Source organism: Crassostrea angulata, chromosome 6 (assembly GCF_025612915.1).
Source record: "Crassostrea angulata isolate pt1a10 chromosome 6, ASM2561291v2, whole genome shotgun sequence".
NCBI classification, from domain to species: Eukaryota; Metazoa; Mollusca; class Bivalvia; order Ostreida; family Ostreidae; genus Magallana; species Magallana angulata.
The window spans coordinates 30,404,491-30,410,701 of NC_069116.1; positions in this window are offsets into that span (position 1 = coordinate 30,404,491).

The window sequence follows — 6,211 nt, forward strand, 5'->3', positions numbered from 1 at the left end:
CCTACAAACGTAAACGAGTACATGCAGAAATGTCATCGAGTTTATAAGATATATATTCGAACTTTATTGATGGGGTTTTCTATTTGTAATGCCTTTTATCATTTCATTTCTTGTTCAGTACGAAACCATTTTTAGATTCTCATTGTTTATGTTGAATGCGTACAAAGGACATGTTGAATACGAAGATTCTGTGATTCTTTCAAAGAAAAAATAAATAAATCTTCATCAGCAAAATTTTGTAACAAAAATATATGTAGCCCGCCTTTGAATAATATAACTGTCACAAAACGCCAAAAAACCTTGATTAATTCCAAAGATATTCACACACAGGCAAAAATCTTGGAGCAGGTATATGGCATAAAATGCCAGAGTGAATTAAAACAAATCAACTTAATCACAGGAAGGAACACGTCATGGTGCATGCCAAAGAAATAAAGCTACAGCAGAGCCCATGTCAGTTCTCAGAATGGGTGTGCAGCGAGCAGACATCACTCTCTCTCTCTCTGTCTATCACACATTTTTAGTTGTTTTTTGTTCATGTTGTCAAGTCTAACATTGACAACATTGAGATAGCATTAGTTGTAGTGGAAGGGGAGGGTGATCATTTGGTTATCTCATTCTCGGAAGTTATGATGTGATGGGTTTTTATCCCCTTTAAATGCAATGACAAAAACATTGCTTATTCGAACTATGCTGATGTCTGCGTTTCGTTCTTGAAAGAATTTTGCATTGTGGTATCATAATTTTCCCGCCATGCAGCAGACTTGGTACATATCAGAATGACTGATATCAGAACCAGGAAGTGGTTGTAAAAATAAAAATATAAAAAAGAAACTGCTCGAATAGAGGTAAAAAGTTTAAATCTGATTGATAAAAATTGTATGAAACAGATAAGAAGCAAGGTTTTAAAAAAATATAGAGAAATCGTAGAGAGAAACAAAGTTGGCATATTACAATAATGAACATGTTAGACTCTAGTTGTATATCTGTTGTATTCATAGGAATTAGAACACTTTGCTCGCATGCATTCTATACTGCAATTCAACCAGGACAACTAAATTCAAACAAATAAAGCAATTAATAGAAATAAATTAAAAATTAAGTAAGTATAAGAGAAAGATCGCGGCATCCACCTGGTATAGATTGTAAAGATGCGCAAAAAGAAAGAGCAAAGATTTTCAAGACATTATAGCAGGTGCTACTTGCCAAGTTTTGTAATGTTGTTTTGAAAATGAAACATTAGATCAATGATTGATATGAAATTCCGGCTTATTTCAGCATTCTATACTTGAAATACTAAGATATATGATGTTGTTAAAATGGTCTTTCTCGTTCTCTTTCTTCGCGTTTATAACGATGCATGCATAACACTACTAGCTACATTAGATCGAGAGGAGAAAATGGTGAGGATATAGGTTAAGAGAGCTCAACGTTCATGGCAATTTTTCAGGCTATTTTAAACTCCTTCAAAAGAAGAGTTCTGTATAAAGATATAGGAATACATTCAAAATTTAAAGCTTCTACATTTGAAATTTGTCTTTACTGAATAACAGTTTATAACTATAAAACTCATATCTTAACAAAGAAGGTAGATTTGATTGGTAATTTGTTGCCCATTCAGCCTCCTTAAAAACTGAGGAGGTACGCTGCCATTGTCTCTTGTTGAATTCGAGTTTGTGAACAGCAATTAAGGGTTTTGGTATGATGCGTCAATTATGGTAAATCAGCCAATATTTTTTTTCTGTGTGGTAGTCTATTGTCACTATAATAATCACACCATGCCCTATACATGTACGTGCATTATGCACCCTCCATAAGAGACTACGACCGCTTATTAAGAAGCCAATATCCTTAGTTTTATTATTACAACATAAGTAAACTTTTATTTCTAGATGCAGGTTCAAAGCAATCAAGATACGACCACACGGTAATCTAAGTTCGTCGTGAATTACATATACATGTATTTAATATCAATATTGATTGAGAAAACAGCAATATCATTGAAGGTCTTTAGGTACAGTAATGTCTATGTCTTCATATGAAACGTAACGTTAACCCGGAGTAAATGGCGTTTCGAAGGTTCATTAAGTTAAAAGGATAGCGCTGCATTGGGGAGACATGGATTAAATCTGATAGTCAAACAGATATTTATTAATGTTTGTAGATATATTCAAAGGGTATCTTAGTTCAAACATTTTCATTAAGAGAAAAGAGTCGAAACAAGCACCGGAAATCTTAATATTCAATGCTTATGAAGGTGAGTTATAGTTTGTGGGTAATTCTCCAGAAAAATAATTATATTTCCATTAACATGTTGTTCTTCTCAAAACTGATAAGTAATGATTATAAGAATAACGAAGTACATGTAACAATTTTGATAGAGGGGGTGTACTAATAAATAAGTCCGACGCTCCCGTGTTATCATTTTGAAGAATTGTTTGAATCAAAATATTTATAGTTACTATTCATCTTATTAAGTCAATATAACTGGCAAAGTTCCAGAAATGAATTAACTAGTTTGTCAAAACAGGATAAGTGTATGTTACTCGAAATTGACAATGTTTCGTTCCACTGCAAGAATAACTATATGTAACAACTATTAAGAGGGCTCGATAGTTGTGGTAATTTTTTAGGCTATTTTTATCTCATTGAGAAGAAGAGTTCTGTATATAGATACAGGAAAATATCCAAATTTTAAAGCTTACATATTTGAAATATGTTCACTGAATAAAATTTTATAAATAGAAAATTAATATCTAAAGAAACAAGATAAATTTGATGGGTAATTTGTAACAACCCAACCTTCTTGAAAATGGTGAGATGGAAAATAAGAAATTCAATTCAACCGCTGTACACGCCTCTTCAGATGACTGATAGATTAAAATTTAAAATCAAAATTAAATCAGAGAAATTCCGAGCATTTTGGCGAGATAAAAGAGAAGCTTCAGTGGTGTTGTTCAGCAAACTTTGCGCCTCCCATATCGTAACCATAACGGAATTTTTCCCAGCAACTTCGTCAGAAAGTAGTTTGAACTGTGTAATCGTTAAGTGAAGTTGACCTGACTTAATGTTACCCAAGTACAAAACCAATGAGAGATCTGTGAACGAACCATGGTGAACTTGTTGCCTTCTACTGGCCCATTCATATCTCCTCATGCAGTATGGATAATACCTAGTTACTTTCGAATGATTTGAACACGTAGGAATTCTTACTGTCAAATCCAATAAAAACAAACAGACAGATGCGTAATGCACCAAGAAAAAACTATAGAACAACATGTTTTAACCTTACAAAATTCAACTTAATTTGAAAAAAAATTTTGGAATCATATTCATAGGACTGAAATTCACAAGAGACACTCTACATGAATAGCGGCACTTCTTTCACTTTGAAGTTTTACATAATTAAGATAATGATGCATCAGGTGCTTCAAGATTCTTCCATTTTCATTTCAACATAATCATCATCTAATTTTCTTGCTAATAGAGTAAAGTATAAGTAAAGCGCAATTGCACTTTTACATTATAAGGGTTTTCTGTTGTAAAAGTACTCTGTAAACGATATGCAATTACAACGATTTTGTAAGAAAACTGCACCATCATGAATTGTTTGTTAGAGAACGGCGTTTTCAATAATCCCAAGTAATACATCATTTTACCCCCTAGCTTCATATATCGTCTCTGATGAATGCATAGCTCTCACAAGGTAACAACTTGTTCCTATTATATACACTTCAAACATACCCCAGGAGCCAGAGGGAATATAGCACAAACAATAAAACTAGGGGGGAAAAGGTTCCCTTTATTTACATGTCTGAAAATATTTTTCTTAAAACCGTGATGACTTCACAACATTATAATGAGATTTTGTCTGAATCAGCCCCATAAAACCGAGGCTTTTACGCGTGGGTGGAATTTTACCCGGGGTCAAGGGGGCAATAAAACATAACGCCAGCCTTACTTATGATTCCAATTACGGTTATCGAAGCTTCTTTAGCCAGAAATGACACTGGATATTGCTCGCACAGCCAAATTTCCCAGATGATTTACATGACGTGGCCAAACGAGAGAGCCGAAAAGAACCTATGTGATCATAGCATCACCAACCGCGAAGATTTTTGTGGTTAACACCTGTAAACATTTCAATTTATTAAGTCTTCCTTGTCATAAAGATCGAGGAAATTGGAAGTGTGTGGCCAAATGATTGCTATCTGGGGGTACCAATTTAAAAAACCTTTTTTGTAGCAAATTTGCCAACACTGAGTCAAAGGAGGGCGAGCGGAGAGCCGGTGGTAATGAGATCGAGTTCGATGAACACATCTAGCGATTAGTTATTGAGACGAGAGCCCATAAATCTAAAGGCATTATTCTTGGATGACAAGACCCTAAATGCTAACGATTATCAATGATACTCTGTATATTTTTGGAGGTCTTAAGGTTATCCAGTGAGGGCTTATGCATCGACTCGCTGCGTTTTAACGTTATGCTCTAGTCGGTTGCACGGAAGATTTTTTTGATCGATTTTTTAATTTGAAACTTTTTTTTTGCACGAAATTGGCTGGGGTGGGGGCATATGGAAGTAATTATGAATAAATTGCCTGTTGTTATTTCTTGAACTTAAATATATAGAAAAGCCCCCCCCCTCTCTCTCTCTCTCTCTCTCTCTCTCTCTCTCATATACAATACTTTTAGCTCAAAGACTCATACGACACGTTAAATATTCATTATCCGTAGATAATCCAATATCAAATATCCCAAGAATACATAATTTTAACTAGATTTGTTATCTTTCCAACGTGATCAACAACAGTTGTCTCAACTCAAGTTTTTCGGTGTTTTTATATTACAGACCAATCAAAGGCCTGATACGCTTTGATGTGATCGTTTATCAGTTAACCAAATGCATTTTGCTGTTAGGGGTCAAATGCCGTCTGATATTGCTGTGATGAACTCCTTCAAAGATCACTGAATATAACTCAGATTGGGACACATTAAAACGGAACCTAATCCTGTCGATGTATATACTAGTATATTAACCTGTGTCAAACTATGTGAAGAATTTTTAAAGTGCACATCATTCAAGGGTAACTATATGATGGCATTCTTTTAATAGAACGGTATATCATTCCGTTTAAATATGACATTTCATAGCGTATATATGGGACGTTACTTTGTTTGAATAAGGCGCTTAAGATTTTCATAATCCCTGTGTGGCCAGGTGTATGAAGAAATTATATGCCGAAGAATGCTGGCAAACTACATGTTGTAAATTCTTACATTTCTTTTCACGCCATTTGCTGTATGCATGCAATTGACAGAAAAATGAAAAAAATTACACAATTTCATCGTATGCGTATGAACACCTAAAGATTGCTGTCGGCAATTAAAAGACATCAAAAGATGGCATGAAGTAGTTGTATCAAGTTATACCTTTGTTATCAACTTCAACAATATACGCATTTCGGTGAAAATATCACAAAGGTTGTCTATGATTCAAATCCCCCGTTGGGGAGAAATCGTCAAAAACTTCATTATTCGTGAAATAGAGTTGCAATCCCCATAACCATTCCCAGGCGCTTAGGTTTCCTTTGTCACTTAAAATATGGTAAAATAGAATTGAAGTTGGGTTTTTTTTTGTGGCGACCGCAGATCGCTGATTTGTAAGCTTTATCAATACCTTTATCACTTGCATGCATAAATCAAACGGCTTCTTAAGAAAACAACTTCATTCAAGTAAAAGCTTTACGTGGGGGTCAAATCCGCGGGGTACGAATTCTGATCATTGTATTTAGAGCCAGACCTCGGAACTTTTTCGTCCCTCTGGTTTCGGGTTCGTCCAATTCGTGTTATCTTACCTAATCTCTTCCCAACATAGCGACAATCTGGTAACCATTGTGCAGAAAATTTATTACGTAGAGTGAGAAAATTTCTCTTAACCATTTTTATCAATGAATGAAAGCGTATGTTTTTACCTGGGTATAAAACTATGCACCTGCATGCATCCACGTTTCCCTATATATACCAACTTCCAAATATTCTCTCATTCATTCTCTCTGTTTGCGCTTTATTTAACTTGAATAACCCATGTAATTACGAGCTGACCACAAAACAAGATAGCTCATTACTACTCTAAATCGATTTATCGGAAAACTATGTTGTATGGTAAATATCTAAAAATTTAATCTACATTTTTGCGGCAAATCCCCGCTAC